Source organism: Triticum dicoccoides, chromosome 5B, assembly GCF_002162155.2.
Source record: "Triticum dicoccoides isolate Atlit2015 ecotype Zavitan chromosome 5B, WEW_v2.0, whole genome shotgun sequence".
In the NCBI taxonomy this organism is placed as follows: domain Eukaryota; kingdom Viridiplantae; phylum Streptophyta; class Magnoliopsida; order Poales; family Poaceae; genus Triticum; species Triticum dicoccoides.
This window is the reverse complement of record NC_041389.1, coordinates 351,358,058-351,382,839: the sequence shown is the minus strand read 5'-3', so window position 1 is coordinate 351,382,839 and position 24,782 is coordinate 351,358,058. Positions and strand designations below refer to the sequence as shown.

The 24,782-nt window shown below is 45.8% G+C and overlaps 1 non-coding gene across 1 annotated transcript; it reads right to left on the bottom strand.

Annotated features, from left to right (window-relative positions):
* Positions 1 to 884: 884 nt before the first annotated feature.
* On the bottom strand, positions 885 to 956 carry TRNAD-GUC. Its single transcript has one exon. It is a non-coding gene; the product is annotated as a tRNA-Asp (tRNA).
* Between the last annotated feature and the right edge of the window lie 23,826 nt (positions 957 to 24,782).

Genomic DNA, 24,782 nt, shown 5'->3' with positions numbered 1-24,782 from the left:
GATGATGGCGAGATGTGCAGGATCGTGGTGTGCCTTCGTCGTCTACAATCGACTGGTTCATGAACATGAAGTCGGAGCTCCAATGTTGCGGCTCTACGCGGCGACAATGATGCCAGACGATTGGTAGTCCGGACTCTGTTGGTGCCCCGCGTGCTCGTTTTCTCCTGTGAGGCTCATCATCAAAGTCAGAGCTACCTGGTCCTTGACGTCGCAGGCCGATTGTTTGGCTTTGGCTGATAGGGTTCCGTGCCTCGTTCGTTCGGAAGGGTCTTGAAGGGTCGTCGACGTCAAAGTCGGAGTCTCTTTGCTTGAGGAGAGGTGATGATGATGACATTGTGGGGAATCTCGACGGTATCTTTTCCTCGGCGGTGTGTTTGGGTCCTGTGGGTGCCATGTCGGTCGAAGTGCCATCTTTTGTGGGCTGTTGTAACGGTTTTCGCTCAGGTTTCCGCTAATTAATCGGACAACTCTATTATTATTATTTTTAAAATCGAGATTCTCAGTGGCCGAGTTCCAAAAAAAAAAGAGAGGCGGAGATGGTTGGTCAGATGAAGACTCGCCGGGGATGGCTGTCTTCGTATGGAGGCATGTGCCATGCAGCATCCGCGAGAAGTGTATTAAAAAAAATTGGAGCGCGCACGATACGATTCAGTGACCCAGCTCAGGTTTCCGCTAATAAATCGGACAACTCTATTATTATTATTTTTAAAATCGAGATTCTCAGTGGCCGAGTTCCAAAAAAAAGAGAGGCGGAGATGGTTGGTCAGATGAAGACTCGCCGGGGATGGCTGTCTTCGTGTGGAGGCATGTGCCATGCAGCATCCGCGAGAAGTGTATTAAAAAAAATTGGAGCGCGCACGATACGATTCAGTGACCCAGAAAAACGCCGTTGCCGGGGATCGAACCCGGGTCACCCGCGTGACAGGCGGGAATACTTACCACTATACTACAACGACTTGGATGTTTAGTATAATTTTCTCCCTTTTAATTCCTTCTATCTATCTTGACGCGCCAGCACGATATATGGCCGCACACAGTCGGGAGCACATCGATATGGATCGGCAGCGCTTCATATAACGTGTGCCCCTCAAGCATCACCGATTTGTATGTACATGTTTGGTGCTGATTGCGGTCAAATCAAGTAACAGTCATTGGTCCACCATGTGACGATCTTTGCACCCCTGCACAGCTACATGCATCGTGCTGCCTGCCTGCCCGCCCATCTACAAAACCTGGAACTCCGGGTACGACTTTTGTCCTATCATTTTGAACACATATTTCATCCCTGTCTACAGCTGGTTTAAACAGTAGCCAACATCATAACACCTTGAAACTGGTACTAATCAAAAGCCCGCCCTGATTTACACTGCAGAATACAGTTTTTTTTCTATCAAAAAACTCGCGCCCCGCTCCGTTTTATTAAAATAAAGCGTGCTGTTCAATCGTTTTAGACCAGCTTGAGAACAACTAATAAGATCACCTTTGGAGTGGATGCAGAACGAATCTTGAGAATTGCATTGCCAGGACAGCTACCGGAGGACTTTGTGGCGTGGCATGCTACAAAATGCTACAGTTTCACCGTGAGGCCGGCATACTACATAGAATATACATAGAACGGGAGCACCAGTTTGAAGCTAGGCCGAGGAAAAATCCGTGTGAAACGTAAGTTAGAATCCGGTTTCGGATATACTATGAAAGCTGCACATTCCGAGTAAGATCAAAAAATTTGTATGGCGAGCTCTACACGGCATAATTCCAGGAGTGGGAATTCTGAGGAATAGACAATTCAAGGTCTCGCCTGCATGTTCTATTTGCCACCAGGGGCAGAAGATATTCGACATCTAGCCTTTACATGTGAGCGTGCAAAGCAAGTTTAGAAATCCTTGGATTAAATGACATAATATCGAGGGCTCTTAACACTGACCGTTCGGGTTCAGTGGCGCTGGAGGAACTTTTGAGATACCCAGTGAAGAAATCACCCGTTTCTAGTCAGTTGGGGTTGCAGGAAACGATTGCGGTGGCGGCCTGCTATATCTGGTGGGAGCGTCACGAGGTAGTTAAAGGAGAAAGAATTAAATCGGCACCAAATACAACTTTTGCCACTCAGGCGATCTCTTTGAATCATGCTATCCGAGCGCCGAAACATACTGCTACTAAGCGTTGGCAGAGACCAGCATCAGGTACATATAAACTTAACACAAATGCGTCTTTTTTCGAGGATGGCAGTGCTGCGACAGCGGCGATTCTTCGTAATTCTAGGGGAGAAGCTGTGGCCGGGATTTCAAAAGTGACCGACAACAAAATTAGTCCGCAAGCGGCCGAAGCAATTGCACCGAGGAGTGGAGTAAAACTGGTGGACATATCGGGCTGCCTTAATGTACTGGTAGAGTCTGATTGCCTTGAGTTAGGGTCAGTTTGGTTGGAATCCACACCATTGCTAGCCTGGCCTGAGACGTCCCTGGTTTCTACCCGGCTTTTATTTGGTTGGTACCCTAGTGGACAACAGGACTGCTTGGCCTGCGTACCCTAGCTTCATGGTTAGCCTTGCTTGATTAAAAAAGTCAAATAAAATAATATATCCAGACCCAGGCAGTGTGATCAGCCTGGCCCAGACATCTGGTTTTCCACGCCTGGCTATGTGCCTGATGTTAATGGAGGGACAGTAGTAGCTTTGGTAATTTGTTAATCACTAAAGGACAAAGGAGCAGGCGAGGAAGGGAACCAAACAAGCATGCACAAGGCTAGCCTGGCCAGGCAAAAAGTGTATACCATCTCAGGCTTCATCCAGGCACTACTTTTTGCCAGACGCATTGTCCAGGCCTCCAACCAAACTGACCCTTAGTGCAAGCATGCAATGGAGATACTGAAATCTAGAGCCCTCATTCGGTGATACTGGCTGATTACTTTCTGCTAGCGCATAATATTTCAGGGATCAACTTCAAACACCGTCCAAGTTAATGGAGTAGCCCATTTTCTTGCTAGGAGATGTTATGATTCTAAAATTTGTGAGGATTGGGTAGATGTAGAGCCTACTTTTCCTTCACCCCTTGTACTCCATGATGTTACTTTACCCTAATTTGGATAAATTGCCACGAGCCGTTGCCATAAGAAAAGCTTACGTGGGTTTACCAGGCACATGCAGCCACTATTTCTCTTCCGACCAACCGGCACGAACTTGGCCTTTTCATCTAGACGAGAATTGATCATTTAACGATGAAAACTAGCCAAAAAAACAACATCAACACACATCATCCTTGAAACTGTGAACCAAACGAGTCAATGACTATATTACCCAAACGACTAAAGTCGACACCCCACAACACAATCCAAAGCCGCCGCTCCGGCATACAACACAAACCGGCCCTGCAACCACATATAAGCCAAGTTGACACTCTATCACACAAGAGACCAGGGCCAATGATGTTCTAGAAGTGCAAAGGTGTAGTAGAGTACGATTCACGAAAATACTATAACATGTTTATAGGCCAAACCAGATGGATGTCGGGACCTTGATCCTAAGTCACACCGATTTAGCATGTAACACATCATATCACTTTGCGGCACCACGCACGGTATTTCCACGGCTGTAGCCTTACCTTAGCCGGTACCGTTTGCGCCTTTTGGCTCACGTATATGATTGTGTCGCTAGCATCCATATGACAGAGAACCCGGGTCGACATGGTTAGTCGTGAACCAAGCTGACACAGTCGTACATGGACAGCCATACGTAACCCAGCAATGAACATGTCGGTCATCAACGTATGAATCCAAGTCGCAGCAAGCTACAAGGATTTAAAGGAACAACGCATGACATGTCCCCGAATGGACAAACACATGATCAAAGAAGGATACATGCCGGCCAATCCCAGTGTTCCAGAGCAGTAGCAAACTACTATGACTCACTGGAACCACTAGGGAGCATTTCCTCATAAGGAAGGCTACCAAAAGAAAACAACTAACTGTTGAACCCCACACATAGCAATGCACGTTACACGTACGCATAATATGCAAATATGTGCTGTACAACATGACATCACAGCATAACTCAACAACTCATATAGATAAAGGCCCAGAAGAGCCAATGTAACAATATATTACAAACAGGGGTCACAGGACCCATCTTACAAAGCATACAAGCAACGGAAGCATAACATGTCTGAGTACAGACAACCCCTGTTCAAGAATTCATCTGATTAACCAATTAACTTGCCGATTAATCCCTACTCGTAGGGTCGTCGATTAGCCGATAAACTGATAAATCGTCCGATTAATTGAATAAATGGCCGATTAACTTGCCGATTAGCCTATTAATCCCCTACTCTCTATTCAACCGAGCAGCTACCAGTTAACGATTTCCTCAACAATGCAGACAACTACAAATGAAAAAGGCTGAGAAGCCTGACTATCTACAAGACCCTCCCAAGGGTACACGATCGTAGTTGAGATATCAAGCTACTCGTCGAAGTCCATGCGGAACTACTAGTGAGACAGAAGCCTCCTCTGCAAAACATAAATTAAGCAAACGTGAGTACAAAGGTACTCAGCAAGACTTACATCAGATCCTATCATACATGCATTAGTATCAAGAAAGCAAAGTGGGGTTTAGCTGTAGAAAGCCAGCTTGGACTCGGTGGCTATCTTGTTCTACGACTACGAGTAACTTCTTTGAGGTGAGAAAGCGCACACGAGTCCACTAAACAGCACAACAACACACTACTATGGATTCTATCATGTCTCCCTACGACAAGGCCATCCATAGCACTCACACTTATCTTGAGCATTTTAGGGTATCTACTTCAAGTTGTCTATGTACCACATAAGTTTTCAAGTAGTCCATATTTGAGGACGCAGCTATTCGAATATATGATTACTCTGCAGGGGTGTACTTCTTCACACATACTCTCACCACTTATCACCATATACACGTCATGTATCTTGGCAACCTTCAAGCGGAAGCCCGGCGAGGGTGTTGGCCACGACCTGACTAACCACACAAGACTTTGTCCAAGTTTATCGCCTATCTGAGGTTGAACCTGCAAGGGAAGTCCGACCAAAGTTTCCATCACGGCCGATGTGTGTAGGGTTCCCGAGCCCACCATCCGGGTGCCACTTGGTACACCAAGCCATGATGCCTAGTCTGTCCAAAGTCCACCCTGTCGGGTGCCACTTGGTAGAAAAATAGCACTGCCTACAAACACCAGAAACTAGTTCCAACTCCTGGATAGAGATCGAGACGATTAATAAGCCGAGAGAGACCGAGTTACCGGAACCCAATGCGTGGTAGCAGCTAGTCTTGGATAACATACACAGAACTCAGTTCTTAAGGATGGTCCCAATGAGACAACCCACCATGTACTCCTACATGGCCTCTCACCGCTACCTTTACCAAATCGTGTTCACACACTTAACTCTCAGCATCAGACATATCATAGCACTCCAATCCATTCCCAATGAATCAAACCTGACACAACTCTAAGCAATAGCAGGCATGGCATGGTAGGAACACAACATGGCTCAATCAAGTCCTACACATGCTAGTGGGTTTCAACTATTTACTATGGCAATGACAGGTCATGCAGAGGAATGGGTTCAACTACCCCAACATAAAGTAGCAGTTGAATTGTTGTTGTCCTAATGCAATAAAAGAGAGCAGGAGCAAGATAATGGGATTGTATCGGAATGACCAAGGGGGTCTGCTTGCCTGGTAGATCAACAGTGGAGCACTGCTCCTTAAACAGGAACTCTGGAACACTCTCCGGAGTAGGACCTATCAAGAAGGATGGTGCCGGCAATCAATACACAAGCAAATGCAACAATATAATGCATGATCATGACATGTAGATATGATGTGGTTTGAGCTAATGCATCTAGCATTTGATTTGGATGAAGTTCATTTGAACCATGCAACTTCAAATTAAGCATTTAAAATGCCATTTATGTGTTTTCACATATTCAGTAGCTATAACTTGGTTTTTCATGCATGAAAATGGTACAATGGATAGACTGAATTTTTATGATAATTTTTTCATATATAAATTATTTCGATCTGAGTTACAGTTGATTTTCTGTGATTTTTTGAAGTTTAAACAATTTTATGGAATTTCTTGAATTATTTTAAATCCAGAAAATCATTTACTGTGTCATGCCTACGTCAGCAAGTCAGCAGCGCTGACCAGATTCAAACCTGACATGTGGGGTCCACATGTGAGTGACACAGGGTTAACAGGGGGGGTTATATTAGCCTAACTAAAAGATTAGGTGGTGCCGGGGCCCACTGTCAGTGGTTGTGGGGGATAATTAGCAGCTAAACTAACCACCAGACAAGCCGGACCCACATGGGGGTGGCACACGGCGGCGAGGTCATCGCCGGTGACCATGGGGCTCGGCGGGTTCTGCGCTGCAGGCCACAGGAGTGGCGACCGAGGCTACTGGATGTAGCCCATGCACGTGCACGTCCAAGGGGGCAGGTGGGAGGCCGCGGGGTGACTGGAGCTCGCGGCGATGTCCGAAATTCGGTCGCATGCGGGATTGCTTTTGTGGTGCATGGCAGGGCGGGAGGTGGGGTGCTACGTGCTCCCAGGAGCATGCGGAGCATGAAGGAGTGCTCGGAAACGAGCTCCAATGACTAGCACGATGGTGGCCACCTGGCCGACGGCGGGGAGTTCTCGGCTCCGACGGTGAGCTCGGAGAGCAGGGGAGAAGACGACGAAGCTCACAGGGGTTCTGTTGGTGCAGTTGGCAAGCTCGGGGGTCTGTTGTGGACGACGAATCAGCGAGGGCGATCGATGGCAGTTGAGGAGGAAGACAAGCTCATTGGCGGCGGAGCAGACCTTCCCGCGTCGTGTGGCTCGGTGATGAGGAAGAGGGCGTCGCAGAGGACCTTTCAGACATGATGGAGGGGCAAGGCGGTGGCTGTGGCCGCGGTGGCTTTGGACGGCGGCGACGGGCTTGCTCGGTCATAAGAGAGAGCGAGAGAGAGAGAGAGATCCAGGGGAGGGGGTGAGAGCGAGGGAGAGTGAGACTGAGAGGCAGGGAGGTGCCATACGTTCGGTACTTGATCGGGATAGATCGTGAAGGTGTACGACTACATCAACCACGTTGATAAACGCTTCTGCTTAGTGATCTACAAGGGTATGTAGATGCTCCCCCCCTCTCGTAGCTATACATCTCCATGGATAGATATTGCGTGTGTGTAGAATTTTTTTTGTTTTCCATGCAACGTTCCCCAACAGTGGAACCATGAGACATGTCTATGCGTAGATGATATGCATGAATAGAACACAAAGGAGTTGTGGGTGGTGATGTTCATACTGCTTACCACCAACGTCTTATTTTGATTCGACTGTGGGATGAGGCGGCCTAGACCAACCTTACATGTCCACATACATGAGACCGGTTCCACCGACTGACATGCAACTTGTTATGCATAAAGGTGGTTGGCGGCTGTCTGTTTCTCCTACTTTAGTTGAATCGAATTTGACTACATCCGATCCTTAAGGTTAAGACAACAAACTTGATAATCACCATTGTGGTTTTGCGTAGGTAAGAACGGTTCTTGCTAGTTGCCCATAGCAGCCAGGTAAAACTTGCAACAACAAAGTAGAGGACATCTAACTTGTTTTTGCAGGGCATGTTGTGATGTGATATGGTCAACATATGATGTGATATATGTTGATGTATGAGATGATCATGTTTTGTAATAAGTTCACGACTTGCATGTCGATGAGTATGCCAACCGACAAGAGCCTTTGGGTTGTCTTTAATTATTGTATGACATGCGTGTCAATCATTTAAGCACCATGTAATTGCTTTACTTTATCGCTATGCTTTAGCAATAGTTGTAGAAGCAATAGTCGGCGAGATGACCCCGACGCTACGATGGAGATCAAGGTGTCGTGCCGGCAACGATGGAGATCATGCCGATGCTTTGGAGATGGAGATTAAAAGCACAAGATGATGATGGCCATATCATGTCACATATTTTTGATTGCATGTGATGTTTATCCTTTATGCATCTTAGTGTGCTTAGAAAGACGGTAGCATTATAAGATGATCCCGTCACTTAATTTCAAGATAAAGTGTTCCCCCTGAGTATGCACTGTTGCCAAAGTTCATCGTTTCAAAGCACCTCATGATGATCGGGTGTGATAGATTCTATGTTCACATACAACGGGTGTAAGCTAGTTTTGCACATGGACAATACTTGGGTTAAACTTGACGAGCCTAGCATGTACAGACATGGTCTCAGAACACTGGAGACCAAAAGGTCAAACATGAGTCATGTACTAGATATGACCAACATAGACATGTTCACCATTGAAGACTACTGATACGTCTCCAACATATCTATAATTTTGATTGTTCCATGCTATTATATTATCTGTGTTGGATGTTTTATATGCATTAGTATGCTATTTTATATTATTTTTGGGACTAAGTTATTAACCTAGAGCCCAGTGCCAATTTCTGTTTTTTCCTTGTTTTTGAGTTTTACAAAAAAGGAATATCAAACAGAGTCCAAACGGAATAAATCTTTACGATGATTTTTCTTGGACCAGAAGACACCTGTAGGACTTGAGGAGGAAGTCAGAAGAGTCTGAGGACTCCACAAGCCCTCAGGGCATGCCCTAAGGGGGCCCCTGGCTTGTGGGCCTCCCGGGAGTCCTTCAACCCTAATTCTTCGCCTATAAATTTAGAAATATTCCCAAGCTACCAGAAGCGTCCACCAAAATACTTTTCCGCTGCCATAACCTTCTTTACCTGTGAGATCCCATCTAGGGACCTTTTCCGGCACCCTGCCAGAGGGGGATTCGATCATGGAGGGCTTCTACATCAACTCTATCACCCTTCCGATGAAGCGTGAGTAGTTTACCACAGACCTACGGGTCCATAGCAAGTAGCGAGATGGCTTCTTCTCTCTCTTTGAGCCTCAATACCGTGTTCTCCTCGATGTTCTTGGAGATCTATCTAATGTAATCTTATTTTTTGATGTGTTTGTCTCCGACAAATTGTGGATTTATGATCAGATTATCTATGAATCTTATTTGAATCTTCTCTGAATTCTTATAGGCATGATTTGATATCTTTGTATTTCTCTTCGAATTATCGGTTTGGTTTGGCCAACTAGATTTGTTATTCTTACAATGGGAGAGGTGCTTAGTTTTGGGTTCAATCTTGCGGTGTCCTCACCAAGTGACAAAGTAGGGGTAGCGAGGCACGTATTTGTATTGTTGCCATCAAGGGTAAAAAGATGGGGTTTTCATCATATTGCTTGAGTTTATCCCTCTACATCATGTCATCTTACTTAAGGCATTACTCCATTCTTATGAACTTAATACTCTAGATGCATGCTGGATAGCGGTCGATGTGTGGAGTAATAGTAGTAGATGAAGAATTGTTTCGGTCTACTTGACACGGACGTGATGCCTATATGCACAATCATTGCCTTGGATATCGTCATCACTTTGCACTTTTCTATCAATTGCTCGATAGTAATTTGTTCATCCACCATATTATTTGCCTTCAAGAGAGAAGCCTCTAGTGAAACCTATGGCCCCCAGGTCTATATTCCATCATATATTTTTAGATCTATAAATAAAAATACCAAAAATATCTTGCTGTATTTACTTTTATTTTATTTTACGCTTTAGTAATCTTTTATATCTATCTCTATCAGATCTCACCTTTGTAAGTGACTGATACGTCTTTGTCGTATCTACTTTTGCTAACGTTTTTCCTCTTGTTTTGGACTCTAATTTGAATGATTTGAATGAAACTAATCCGGACTGACGCTGTTTTCAGTAGAACTGCCATGGTGTTGTTTTTTGTGCAGAAATAAAAGTTCTCAAATTGGAACGAAGTTTTGTGAGGATTTTTTATACAATAAAAGAGAATTACTGGAGCCAATAACCACCGGAGGCGGGCACCTGGGTGGGCACAACCCACCAGGGCGCGCCCGCCCTCAGCGCGCCTAGGTGGGTTTTCCCCACCCGGTGGCCTTGTACACCCTGAATCCAACTCCATAAATACCTATTTTTCCAGAAAAAATTAGGCAGAAAGAATTATCGCATTTCACGAGACGGAGCCGCCGCCACCTCCCATTCATCATCAGGAGGCTAGATCTGGAGTCTGTTTGGGGCTCTGGAGAGGGTGATCTTCGATCTTCGTCATCACCAACCCTTCTCCATCGCCAATTCCATGATGCTCTCCACTGGGAGTGAGTAATTCCTTCATAGGCTCGTTGGTCAGTGAGGAGTTGGATGAGATTCATCATGTAATCGAGTTGCTTTTGTTAGGGCTTGATCCCTAGTATCCACTATGTTCTGAGATTGATGTTGATATGACTTTGCCATGCTTAATGCTTGTCACTTTGGGCCCGGGTGCCATGATTTCAGATCTGAACAGTTAATGTTATCACCATTATATCTATGTTCTAGATCCGATCTTGCAAGCTATAATCACCTATTACGTGTTATGATCCGTTAACCCCGAAGTGACAGTAGTCAGGATACTTTCCGGTGATGACCGTAGTTTGAGGAGTTCATGTATCACTATGTGTTAATGCTTTGTTTTGGTTCTCTATTAAAAGGAGGCCTTAATATTCCTTGTTTTGCAATTGGACCCCGCTGCCACGGGAGGATAGGACAAAAGATGTCATGCAAACTCTTTCCATAAGCACGTATGTCTATTTACGGAATACATGCCTACATTATATTTATGAATTGGAGCTAGTGTTGTATCGCCCTAGGTTATGAGTGTTATATGATGAATATCATCCAATGAATTCATCGATCCAATGCCTACGAATTTCTCTTATATTGTTTCTGCTAAGTTACTACTTCTATCGTTACTGTTACACTTGCTATAAAATCATTGCTATCACTGTTACTGTTGCTATTGCTGGTGCTACTACTATCGAAACTATCATACTACTTTGCTATTGATCATTTTTTGTAGATAATTAATCTCCAGGTGTGGTTGAATTGACAACTCAGCTGCTAATACGTGAAATATTCTTTGGCTCCCCTTGTGTTGAATCAATAAATTTGGGTTAAATACTCTACCCTCAAAAATTGTTGCGACCCCCTATACTTGTGGGTTATCAAGACCTTTTTCTGGCGCCGTTGCCGAGGAGCATAACTATATTTGTTGAGTCACTTGGGATTATTATTAAATTATCACTATGAAGAATCTGAAGGATACTAAAACCAAGATCGTTCCCTCTAGGACGAGGGGAGGTAAGGAACTGCCATCACACTCTGCACTTGATTCGCCTTATGTTTTGAGTAGACTTGCACCACCACCACATGTTATTAATCCTATTATTTCACAAGTAATTGATGATGCTACTTCTGCTATGAATGATACTCATGATGATGCTAGTACCTTGCTTGGTGATAATGTGCCACAAGGTGAATTTCTTGATGAACAACTTGCTAGAACTATAGCTTTTGAGAATGCTGAAACTAATGAAATTTGTGAAACTGGACATCTTGAAACACCTATTTGACCTAGTCCTCCTAGATATTAATTGCCTAAAATATCGGAAGGTTATGTTATGGATGAGGAGACAACTAGGAACTTTCTTGCTTGAAGTGATAGAAATGATCTTAAGAAATTATTATGCAAATTGAAAGAGAAATCTTTGAATGCTAGAATGAATGTGATTCTAAGTTTGCTACTTCACCTATCTTTGTTGATGATAAGCATTATGGATTCTCTATCAACCCAGAGTTAATTACTTTGGTTGAATCTGATCCTTTCCATGGTTATGAAACTGAAACTTTTGTGGCACATCTTACAAAGTTGAATGACATAGCTACCCTTTTTGCTCATGATGAGAAATTCACTATTATTATATCCTTAAGTTATTCCCGTTCTAATTAAAGGGTGATGCTAAGACTTGATATAATACTCTTGCTCCTGGTTGTGTGCATAGTCCCCAGGATATGATTTACTATTTCTCTGAAAAATATTTTCCTGGTCATAAGAAACAAGCTGCCTTACAGGAAATATTTAACTTTGTGCAAATTGAAGAAGAGAGTCTCCACAAGCTTGGTGGAGGCTTCTCCAATTGCTTAATGCTTTGCCAGATCATCCTCGTAAGAAAAAAGAAATACTTGATATCTTCAATAATAGGCTAACTGTTGCTTCTAGGGATTTCCTAGATAGTTGTGCTAGTTGTGTTTTCAGGGAACAAACTATTGAACAAGCCAATGAATTATTGAATAACATATTGAAAAATTATGATGATTGGTCTCTTTTCGAACCACCGCCTAAACCCACTCCGAAGAAGAGGGGTATCTTATATCTCAGTCCTGAAGATATGCAAGAGGGAAAGAAATCTATGAAGGAAAAAGGTATTAAAGCCGAGGATGTCAAAAATTTACCTCCTATTAAAGAAATACATGGGCTTGATACAACACCACCCAAGGTGGTAGAGGTAAATTATTTAATGAAATTCAATGACAATGACAATCCTTATAATACACATCCTAGTCAATGCCTTTATGAGTTTGATAATTACATTAGAAAGCAAGATCACTTCAATGCAAATGTTATGAAACAATTGAAATACAACTCTAATATGATTGCTCTCTAGAGTTGACTTGTTATTTAGAATTACCAACGATGTTAGAGGTGTAGGAAAGCATGCCTCTATGGTTCAAACTCAACTAGAACAAGTTGCTAAATCTCAGAAAGAATTGCTTGATGAAATGAATAATAATATAAATGACTTTGCTGTTAGAGTGGCAACTAGAGGAGGTAAAATGACTCAGGAACCACTTTACCTTGAGGGACACCCAAAAAGAATTGAACAAGACTCTCAAAGACCTAACACAAATGCACTTAGTCCTTCTAAAAAAGAAGAAGAAGAAGAAGAAGAAGAAGAATAAAAACAATAGGACTATGCATGCCTCTAGTGAACCTGAAGTAGAAAACCCTCTTGATAATGATAATGATGTTTCTATTTCTAATGCTGAAACTCAATCTGGTAATGAACACTCACCTTCCGATAATGAAAAAGATAATGATGAGATTCATGAGGACACTGAAACAAATAATAAAGAACCAGACAATGATGCTGAAATAGAACTAGTTGTTGATCTTGATAACCCACAACCCAAGAATAAAAGATACGATAAAAAGGACTTTGTTGCTAGAAAACATGGCAAGGAAGGAGAACCATGGGTTCAAAAACCTATGACCTTTCCACCTAAATCAACTAAGAAGAAGGATGATGAATAATTTGAACGCTTTGCTGAAATGATTAGGCCAATCTTTTTGCGTACCCGTTTGACTGATATCTTAAAAATGGCCCCTTATGCAAAGTACATGAAAGACATCATCACCAATAAGCGAAAAATACCGGAAGCTGAAATATCCACCATGCTTGCTAACAATTCTTTTAAGGATGGAGTACTTAAAAAACTTGGAGATCCTGGAATACCGACTATACCTTGCTCCATCAAAAGAAATTATGTGAAAATTGCTTTGTGTGATTTAGGAGCTGGTGTTAGTGTTATGCCTTTCTCTTTATATAAAAGACTTGATTTGAATAAACTCACATCCACTGAAATATGTTTGCAAATGGCTGACAAATCAACTGCCATACCTATCGGTATTTGTGAGGATGTGCCCGTTGTTGTTGCAAATGCTACTATCTTAACTAACTTCGTTATACTTGAGATGCCCGAGGACAACAACATGTCGATTATCCTTGGCAGACCCTTTTTGAATACTGCAGGGGCTGTTAATGATTGTAATAAAAGCAAGGTCACTTTTCATATCAATGGTAACGAGCATATGGTGCACTTTTCGAAGAAACAATTCCAAGTGAATGGTATTAATGTTATTGAAAAATCTCCGACAATCCCTATTGGAAGTTTTCAACTACCTCTTCCTACTGCCAAAAAGAAATATGATATACTTATCATTGGGGACATGCATATCCCCATTGAGGTAACTTAGTGTTTTACAAAAGTTCTTTTTGGTTTCATGCTAATCGAAGGTGGTTGTTAATAAGACTTGATCAACCTTATTAATGGATCACTTTTGGGAGGTATGAAGTTGATGAATTTAGTAGCCACTACCTTCTGTCCTTGCCTTTTATTTTCTGTTTTTCTTAGTTAAATGAAATAAAATACCATGTTTTATCTGTTTTCTGAATTTCCCATGCAATAAAAAATGACCCAAAAATCAAATTTCTCGGAATGCCCTAAAATTTAATATGATTTTTTTCTGAATATTTCTGAATTTTTGATGCAAATAATATCAGAGGGGGGGGGGCACCAGGTGGGCACAACCCACCTAGGCACGCCAGCAGCCCTAGGTGCACCCTTGTGGGTTGTGGTCCCCACGTGGGCCCCTTCACTTATCTCTTTAGCCCATGTAATCACCTACCTCCAGAAAAAATCACCATTGCTCTCTCCCCCGTGTTCTTGCTCTCAAACCCACGGATTTCGTTCTCTTTGCTCGAAGCTCTGTTTCTAAAACTGTTTTGGGGGATTGCTACTTGGTATGTGACTCCTCCATTGGCCCAATTAGTTTTTGCTTTAGTGGCTTACATTTTGAACAATTAGTTACGCTTGGTGCTATGGTAGAAGAGATTGCATGTTGAATTGTTAGAGTTCTAAGTACTTTGAATGCTTGATATGGCCTTTATACATCCCTACGAGTAGTTGCTATCAATCTTGTGAAGTTTTGTTGAGAAAAAATTTGTGGACTAAAAATTTCAGAATTTTGTTCATAGGAAAAAGATGAGTTTCTTTAGGAAGCTTGCTTCCAAGAAGAACTCCAAGGGAGCTATTGGGGAGTCATCTTTCAATGATCTCCACACCCGGAGAATGGCGGAGGTACATCCTTGCGAATGGCCACACAACCCATTCATGGATGGAGACAGAATCCGTCAAGAGTTTGCACAATTTGCTGCTAATGCCGGCCTCATCGATTTCATCGCAGCTGAGTGTGAATAGTATCATATCCTCACAAATTCCTCTGTACAAAGTTTCATTTCTTAAGTAGGAATAACCCTCCTGAGGCGTAGTTTAATTTCTATGCTGAAACCCATCACATACCACTCACTGAATTTTGTGACATATGCTTGATCCCTTCTGACGAGGATTTAAGAGAGCCTAGGCCCGCAGAGTTTGACGGTTTTTACCGCACTCTGATAGTGGGAGATGAGAGAGGGGTGTTGGGTGTCACCGCCACTACCTTGCATTTTCCTTCTATGCATTATTTGCTCTATTCATTACGAAGTGTTTACTTGCTAGAGAGAAGGTAGGTGCACTCAGGTGCCCGCTCCATAGCACTTCAACATAGGACTTGATGGCTTCTTCGAGTGGTGATTACCAAGTTAGGCCAAAAGCCTAAGCTTGGGGAGTACGTATTTCAACTGACATTATATTCATTGTTCACACATTTCATTCCAATTGTCGGTGTTAACACTTTTTCATTGTATCATCCATGCTAGATTTATTTTCCCGCTTTCTTGTGTGTTTGAAAAACTTTGAGAAAATCAAAAAAATGTTTCTTGCTTCTTTTTGTTTTTCTTTATAGTTAGTTGTAGTATTAAAAAGAAAACCCAAAAAGATTTCCTTGTTCTTCTTTTGCTTGATGGGAGTTCTCCTGTGTAAATAGTTTTTCGCGTCTTTGTTTTTCCTTTTTATTTGCTTTCTTCCAGAAAAACCAAAAACTCCAAAAATATTCAGTGTGTTTCTCTGAATTTCATTTTTGATTATTGAGTCATACCAAGGAGAAGACCACGATGAAATTGTTGAGTGGCTCTCATATGCATTATTGTTGATCTATCAAAGAGCCCAAATTACATTGTCTTCTTCTTTGAATAAAATGTTTGCAGATTCCAGTTTAGTCCACGACACTCTTGCACTATTATGATTTCATATCATTCGGTCGTGCAAGTGAAAGGAAATAGTGATGACATTTGATGAACTGCCCATGGCAGCGAGAAATGGGTATGAACTCAACTTGTTCTGTTTTTGTAAATATGTTTAACCCAGTATCCATTTTTCAGCCTATTATGATTAAACATGTTTGCAATGACCCTTAGAGATTATAGATTCTCATGCCATGCTTAAGTAGCTAGGAGTGGATAATGATCTATCTTGGATGTCAACATTGCGTTAAAATGATTGTGATGTAGTATGATGATATGGTATCCTCCTCTGAATGTTCGAGTGGCTTGACTTGGCACATGTTCATGCATGTAGATGAATCAAAACCAACATAGCCCCTATGATATGTATGTTCATGGTGTTCATATCCTACTCATGCTAGTATCCAATGTTACTTATGCATAATGCATGTTCATGACCATTTTCGCTCTCTAGCTAGCCGCTTCTCAACCTATTTGCAAGCTTTCGCCTATACTAAGTGGGAATACAGCTTGTGCATCAAAATCTTGAAACCCAAGTTATTCCAGATGAGTCGACCATACCTACCTATATGCGGAATTACCCTGCCATTCTAAGTAAATTTGCATGTGCCGCCTCTAAAAACTTCAAATGAATATCCCTTTTTGTGTGTCTGGATTGTTCATAGAGTGACAGGAGGTAGTAAGTATCTTCCATGCTAAGCGGATTATTCTCACGAAGAGTGTTTATTCACCCGCCCTTGCACGAGAGGGGCGGTAATAGGGATTCCCAGTCCTGAGTTCAAATTGCAAATAATTAAACAAAACTCCCCCAGGATTGTTGTTGGTATGGACGGTACCCATGGATTTGGATCAGCCGTGGAGTGTGTTTGTTGGTGGAGGGTGTCGCGGGAAACCACAACCACCTATGGGACCAAGACGGCCCCTTGCTAGTTCGGCAGGGGGAGTCGCGTTGCACAAAGAGCAGACCAACGCAAGGCATCACGGCAGGGATCACACAGGCAGGTTTACCCAGGTTCGGGCTGCTACGAGGCGTAAAACCCTACTCCTGCTTTGGTGGATTGATTGGGAAAGGTGGTGGTGGTGCATAGTACACTTGCCCGACAGGGTTGCTTCGGGGCAGCGGCGACTACGCGTGTAAGGGGGTGTGATTGATCTAAACTTCTAACCCCTCGAATCGTTGCCATGGGCCTCCTTTTATAGATCAAGGGGTTACCACAGTGGAAAATTGGTCATAAGACACTAATATGATAGCAAACAGTGCTATCATACCTAACTCCGTAGGTTGACAGTATGCATTTAATGCGCTGCTTAGTGTCATGTCGTTGGTTACCCGGCAAGGCTTGCCGGGCTAATTCGCCAACTCCACGCCTGCTCGCTTGACACGTCTCTGGACGAGTGTCATTTGTGGGTTTACTTGGTAGGAAGTGGCCGCCATGTGGCGAATGGCTGCCAATTAATCATCCCGCGTCTTGACACCGCACTGATCCACGACGTGGGTCGTGGTGGAGTAGTCGGTGGGGTGATCTGGTCTCCGCGAGTCCCGGCAGGCCCTGCCGGGATGCCTTGGTCCTCTTCTTCTGGGGTGGCCTCGCCCCTTGTCGGGCTCGCCTGCCCGGCAAAGGAGGCCTCTCTTTTGACAACATCTGGTCCTTCTGCCTTTTTCTTGGTTCTTTCTGATCTGTTAGTTGGATCTTTGAGTATCTTTGTCTCTTGCTCCGGTGCTTCAATCTTGATCTTGTGCCTGTGCATAGTCAGGTCAACGGGCCCTGGGTCTGTTGCACCGACAGAAGCCCCCGGGCCTGCCCCGAACGCGGTGCCGAGCATCGTCGGGGTAGGGCCTAACAAGTTCACAGGCAGCGCTTTTGAAGAGGCTGGTCTCTTGAGATCTTCTTTGCTTCTTCATTAGTCTTGATTCCGGGCCGGTTTCCGGTTTCCCCGCATGTCGTGTGTGACGTTATGAAAAAAGGTCTGGATCGTGGCCTGCATGGCACTCGTGGCCCACGATCACGGTTCAGAAACGACCATCCCACTTGCCTCCGTGCCTCCGGCCCATCCACCACGTGTCTTCCATGCCTCATTAAGGGTAGGTGATGGACGTGGAGGGCACGGGTGTGAGTGCTGCGGTGGGAAACCGGGCGTCGCTGGTTGGAGCAGCGGGTCGGTCCTGACTCCCCGTGCCTTCGGGGGTCGTGTTGGATGAGCGGGGCGGGTGCCCTTGGGGAGAGGGGCCAGCCCCCGTCTCTACTCTTCAATAAAAGGGGATGGAGGTGGTGCTTCTTTATACACACCTCCTCCTTCTTCTTCCTTTGTAGCCTTCTTCTGCTCGTCATGGTGAGAGGGCGAGGGCGTGCTGATGCTCCTGCGGCGGTGATGAGAGCCTCCACTCGTCAGCGCATTCCTCCTCCTCTGGAGCTCACAACAGTGGAGCCCGTTGTGAGACAAGGAGGGAGGGGACGAGGTTGAGGCCGCCGTGGCACTCGGGGAAGGGGAGGACGGGGCGGGGCACCGGTCACGCCTCCGCCGGCGGCTCCCCCCCGATGGAAGGCCACGCTGGAGATCACCCTCGAGAGTTCTTCGCCAGGCTGTACAAGCCATTGTGCAGCCATCTTCGTCTCCCTACCCCGTTCGCGCGGGAAATGGAGCTTGATCCACCACATGCTCTGAGGTTGCACATGAGGGGCTATGGGAATGGAGGTATGTGGGTCGACGCCGACTTCCCCGCTCCTCATGTAATGTATCTTTGCCATGGTTGGAAGACCTTCGCCCGTGCCCATAGCTTGACGAAGGGGCACATTCTCCAGTTTAAATTAATGGAGAGCGACCTGCTCTCCGTCAAGGTCTTCGCGCCCTCGGAAATTCGCTTACGGTGCTGCACGGAGAGTGAGGGAGTCCTGGATTAGAGGGTCCTCGGACAGCTGGACTATATACTTTGGCCGGACTGTTGGACTATGAAGATACAAGATTGAAGACTTCGTCCCGTGTCCGGGTGGGACTCTCCTTTGCGTGGAAGGCAAGCTTGGCAATTCAGATATGAGGATCTCCTTCTCTGTATCCGACTCTGTGTAACCCTAGCCCCCTCCGGTGTCTATATAAACTGGAGGGCTTAGTCCGTAGGACAACAACAATCATAATCATAGGCAAGCTTCTAGGGTTTAGCCTCTACGATCTCATGGTAGATCAACTCTTGTAATACTCATATCATCAAGATCAATCAAGCAGGAAGTAGGGTATTACCTCCATCGAGAGGGCCCGAACCTGGGTAAACATTGTGTCCCCCGCCTCCTGTTACCATTAGCCTTAGACGCATAGTTCGGGACCCCCTACCCGAGATCCGCCGGTTTTGACACCGACAAAGAGCTCTACCAACGACAAAAGCTCCTCTCGAGCGATAGCAACGAGGAGGACCATGATAGCCCCCTACTCCGACTCCGACTGATCGCCGCCCGCACCATCTTCATCTAGTGGCAACACCATCATCTGCATCTGCATCTCCTCCCCGGCAACACGATTTGCTGGGGAGTTGGATGCAGTGGTGGGGATGGTGCTCCGGTCTCCTCCAGCAGTCTTCCAGCTGAGCCCCGACAGGCTTCCTCTTGGGCTGCAGCTCCGTTTGCCCTGTCGTGCCCTGCTGGCCCTGGTGGCAGTAGTTGACGGATCTCTTCCGCCATGCTCTCGATCGACGCATTCACTGACGCCTCTCTCTCGTCCTCTTTGCCTTCACCTGCCATGCCTGGGAGGAGAGGGACAAGAAAGGGGATTACAGGGCACTTATCTTTCTTCAATCTTAAATCTGTAGGCACTTGCCAAATTTTAATTCCAATAATGTAATATCTTGTGTACATGCTTGTGTTCTGTAATGCTTGCACTTGTATCAGCATGTTAATGAAAAATATAGACCTTGCCGAGGACTCGTGCATGTATACGTCCATGAAGGGGTGAGATGCCCCTTTAGTACAAATAAACAAGTTTGCCCCGACAGGCTATCCTGCCGACCCTCTTTTTGTCTGTCAGAGAACCTTATCTGTCATGTTACAGACAGAAGGACCAGCCCCCTGCCAACTTCCCTTTATCAAAGGCAACTACAACCACCCTGACTGAAGCATTGTTCAAGCCAGGAGTGGGAGCACCCAAGCCTAAAAGGAGGGCGAGGCTTTCTAATGTGCAAGTTATAGCTTACAGAACACGAATGGACACGAGGTAGAACTTATCTGTTTGGCTTGTCGGGATCGCAGCGCCGGGCAATCTTCTCACTCCTTTGTCGAAGCCAAGTCCATTGTGAGAACCTGTAACTTCATGCAGATGAGAATGAATGCAGGATGCAATCTTGTGTATATGCATATGCAGATGCTCATGAAATGCTTATGCAGAAATCTGAAATGCTCATGCATGCATGCAATCTAGGTTGGGGCCCCTCTACAACGCTTCTTTATTCCTGCACGAGGTCATCGCCCCGGCTTTGTACAAGGGGTTACATGCAGCTGAGGCAAGGCTTGTACAAATGGGTGTCTGCCGGGCAGGGCCCGGTAGTCTCACGCCTTACGGGTAGTACTTGCGGAGATGCTTAATATTCCATGAGTTTTGCAACTGAGTGCCATCTCCGGTCTCCAGACGGAATGTGCCAGGTCTGGTGACTCGTACTACCTGGTAAGGGCCTTCCCACTTTGGTGACAGCTTGTGTGTGCCCTTGGCGGACTGACGCGCCTAAGGACAAGGTCACCTTCCTCAAAACCTCGGGCATGAACCGTGCGACTATGGTAGCGATGCAGGGCTTGCTGATAGCGTGTAGCACGTGTAGCAGCACGGAGATGTTTCTCCTCGAGTAGCACAGCTCGTCACACCGGTGCTGATCTTGCACGATCTCGTTGTAAGCAAGTACTCGAGGCGACCCGAAAATGAGTTCCAAGGGGATAACTGCTTCTGCCCCATAGACCAGGGAGAAGGGAGTCTGCCCGGTAGCTTAGTTTGGTGTCGTTTTGAGGGACCATAGAACTACCGACAGCTCCTCGATCCACCACCTGCCGTGCTTCTGTAGTGTATCAAAGGTTCTTGTCTTGAGTCCGCGTAGCACTTCAGTGTTCACCCTCTCAGCTTGTCCATTGCTCCAGAGGTGTGCCACAGAGACAAATGAGATCTTGCATCCGAGGGAATGAACATATTGCATGAAGGCGCGGCTCATGAACTGGGTGCCGTTGTCAGTGATGATCCTGGCCAGAACTCTGAAATGACACACCAGATCTTTCACGAACTTGATAGCTGACTGAGCAGTGACCTTTCTTACGGTGGTTACTTCTGGCCACTTTGTAAACTTGTCGATGGCAACGAACAAGAATTCAAAGCCCTCGATTGCTCGAGGGAAGGGGCCGAGGATATCGAGGCTCCAGACCAAAAATGGCCATGATAGAGGGATTGTCTAAAGCGCTTGGGCAGGCAGGTTTATTTTCTTGGAATGGAACTGGTAGGCTCCACACTTAGTGACTAGCTCAACCGCATCTTGGAGGGTTGTGGGCCAATAGAATCCTTGCTGGAATGCTTTCCCAACTAATGCCCTTGATCCTATGTGGGAGCCACACATTCCTTTGTGTATCTCAGCCAGCAGTTCCTTCCCTTCTTCCCGGCAGACACACTTCAATTTCACACCATTGGGCCTCCTTCTGTACAGAGTGTCATCGACAAACTGATACATACTGTCCCTCCGAGCTACTCTTTCAGCTTTGTCTTGATCGTCGGGAAGCTCTCCGGTTTGGAGGAAGCGGACAATGTGCCTTGCCCAAGTTGGAGCTTGTGGCTAGGTAACGAGGACTAGAGGCACCTCCTCTGCTGCAGGAGCACTGGCCTCGTGCACGGGGTACATGGACCCGGCAGGAGGGGGTGGTCCGACAGGCTGTGAGGAGTTGTTTCTGGCAAGGTCTCTGCCGGGAGTGGACGGCTCTACCAGGAGAGGCTTTCTGGTGTCCAACTTTCTCCTGTTTTGGGCCATTGTTGCTGGGGATACAGAGGGTTGAGTAAGACGAAAAACAAAAGTCCCTGGTTCCACACGAAGCTTCTGCACAACACACTTTGACAGATGATCAGCTATGCTATTTTCCACACGGGGTATGTGCTCTGTTTGCAATCCATCAAAGTGCTCCTCCAATCTTCTCACTTCCTTGACGTATGCCTCCATTAATGGACTTTGATAATCCTTGTTAAATTGCCTCACCACCAACTACGAGTCTCCTCGAATGATCAGCTTCTTAATTACCAATTTTGCTGCAATCCTGAGTCCAGCAAGGAGCCCTTCATACTCTGCTATATTGTTGGTGGCTTCTTCCCGTGCAAAATGCATCTCGACGACATTCTTCAAGTGCTCCCCGGTGGGGGCAATAAGGAGCATGCCAGGCCCCACACCTTGTAGGGAAAAAGCACCATCAAAATACACAATCCATTCTTGGGGTGATTCCTTGTCGGGGACAACTGTCTCTGTCACTTCCTCATTAGGGGTTGGCGTCCATTCAACAATAAACTCTGCCAATGCCCTGCTCTCGACAGTTGATGTGCTCTCAAACCGCAAGCCAAAGCTGGATAGCTCCAAAGCCCACTCCACTATTCTGCCGGTAGCCTCTGTGTTTCGTAGTATCCATTGCAACGGGAAACGAGTAACAACCGTGATCTCATGGGCTTGGAAGTAGTGGCGCAGTTTTCTTGAGGCCATGATGAGACCAATGATCAATTTTCGCACGCCAGAGTACCTCGACCTAGCCCCCTATAACAAGGAGCTGACGAAGTATACTAGGCACTGCACCACTTTCTTCTTCGTCGCGTCCTTAGGGGTGTCATCGTTGCTGTGCTCGCTGCTGCTCTGATCCTTTTCTGGCCCTGCTGGCCTCTGCTCACTCTCTTTCTCATCCACTTCTCGCTTTGCTACCAAGGCTACACTGACCACTTGATTTGTTGCTGCCAAGTATAACAATAACGGCTCCCGAGGCTCGGGTGCAACCAGGGTAGGCACAGAGGACATGTACGTCTTTAGCTCTTGCAAGGCTGCATCCGCTTCAGGGGTCCACTTCATGGGACCTGCCTTCTTCAAAATCTTGAAGAATGGCAGGGCACACTCGATAGACTTGGAGATGGATCTGCTTAGTGTGGCAATGCATCCCATCAGGTGCCTCACATCCTTGACTGTTCTTGGCGCTTGGATCTGCTCGATGGCCTTGATCTTGTCGGGATTGGCTTCGGTCCCCCTGTAGGACACAAAGTATCCAAGTAGCTTGCCAGAGGGGATGCCAAACACACATTTCTCTGGGTTTAGCTTCAACTTGATCTTGTGCAGATTTGCAAACGTCTCCTCCAAATCCTGAATGAGAGTTGCTCTATCTTTGGTTTTGACCACAATGTCATCCATATAAGCCTCAATGTTTCTGTGCAGCTGTGGTTCAAAACCGATCTAGACTGCCCTTGCAAAGGTGGACCCGACACTCTTTAATCCAAACGGCATGTGGACAAAGCAATACATACCGCATGGAGTGATGAACGATGTCTTTGCCTCGTCCTCCTTTGACATGAAGATCTGGTGGTACCCAGAATAGGCGTCCAGGAATGAGAGCAAATCACAACCTGAGGTGGAATCCACTATCTAATCAATATGCGGCAAGGGGAACGGGTCCTTTGGGTAAACCTTGTTAAGGTCTGTGAAGTCAATACATAGTCTCCATTTCCCGTTCGCCTTCCGGACTACTACTAGGTTCGCTAGCCAAGTGGGATGTAACACTCCTCTGACCAAACCAGTTGCTTCAAGCTTCTTGATCTTTTCTGCAATAAACTGTTGCCTCTCCAAGGCCTGCTTCCGGACTTTCTACTTAATAGGTCTGGCATGTGGGCAGACAACAAGGTGGTGCTCGATTACCTCCCTAGGAACACCGGGAATATCAGATGTTTGCCAAGCAAACACATCGATATTTGCCCGCAGGAAGGCAGCGAGCGCACTTTCCTATTTGTCATCGAGGGTGGCGCTGATGGTGAAAGTACCATCAACGCCAGCCAGCCCTGCCGGGATCTTTTTCACTTGCGGAGCAGCAACTTTGGATCTCTTGCTGGGAACACTCTGGCACGTCGTCAATGGGTGCCGTGCACTCGGAGGGGACACACTTCCCGAACTCTTTTCCAGAGGTCCTACAATCATGTTTCTTCCCTTTGCTCTCCTTGGCGGGAACTGTTGTCGCCGCGGCCTCTGCCGCGACCGTGTCCCTGTACATCTTGTCCACACAAATGATGGCATCTTTCTCATCTGACGGGATGGTGAGGACTCCTAGCGGCCCAGGCATCTTCAGGGTATTGTAGGCATAGTGGGATGCCACCATGAATTTAGCCAAGGCCGGGCATCCAAGGATCCCATTTTACGGCAGGGGGAGGTCAAGTATGTCAAACACAATTTTCTCGGTCCAGTAGTTAAGTTCTCCCCCAAATGTTACTGGAAACATAATCTTCCCTTTAGGATGACTCTTGCTGGGGTTGACTCCTTGAAACGTTCCTATAACTTCTAACTCTTCTTCTACTATCTGAAACTTATAGATAACTGTCGGGGAAATCAGATTCAGTCCAGCCCCACCATCCACCAACATCTTCGTGACCTTGAGGTTGCGGATTGTTGGAGAAACCAACAAAGGCAGGCATCCTACCGCAGTGGTGCGGCTAGGATGGTCATCTTCATCGAAGATGATGGGTGTACCGGACCATTTGAGTGGCTTTCGGGCCTCTGGCGCTGGTTCCACGGCATTGACTTTCCGAGCCCACCGCTTGAGTTGGCGATGGGAGGTGTGCAAAGATGCACCTCTGTCAATGCACAGGGCATCCATGGCCTTCTGAAACTCCTGCTCACTGGTTTCCTCTCATCCCCCTTGTCACTCTC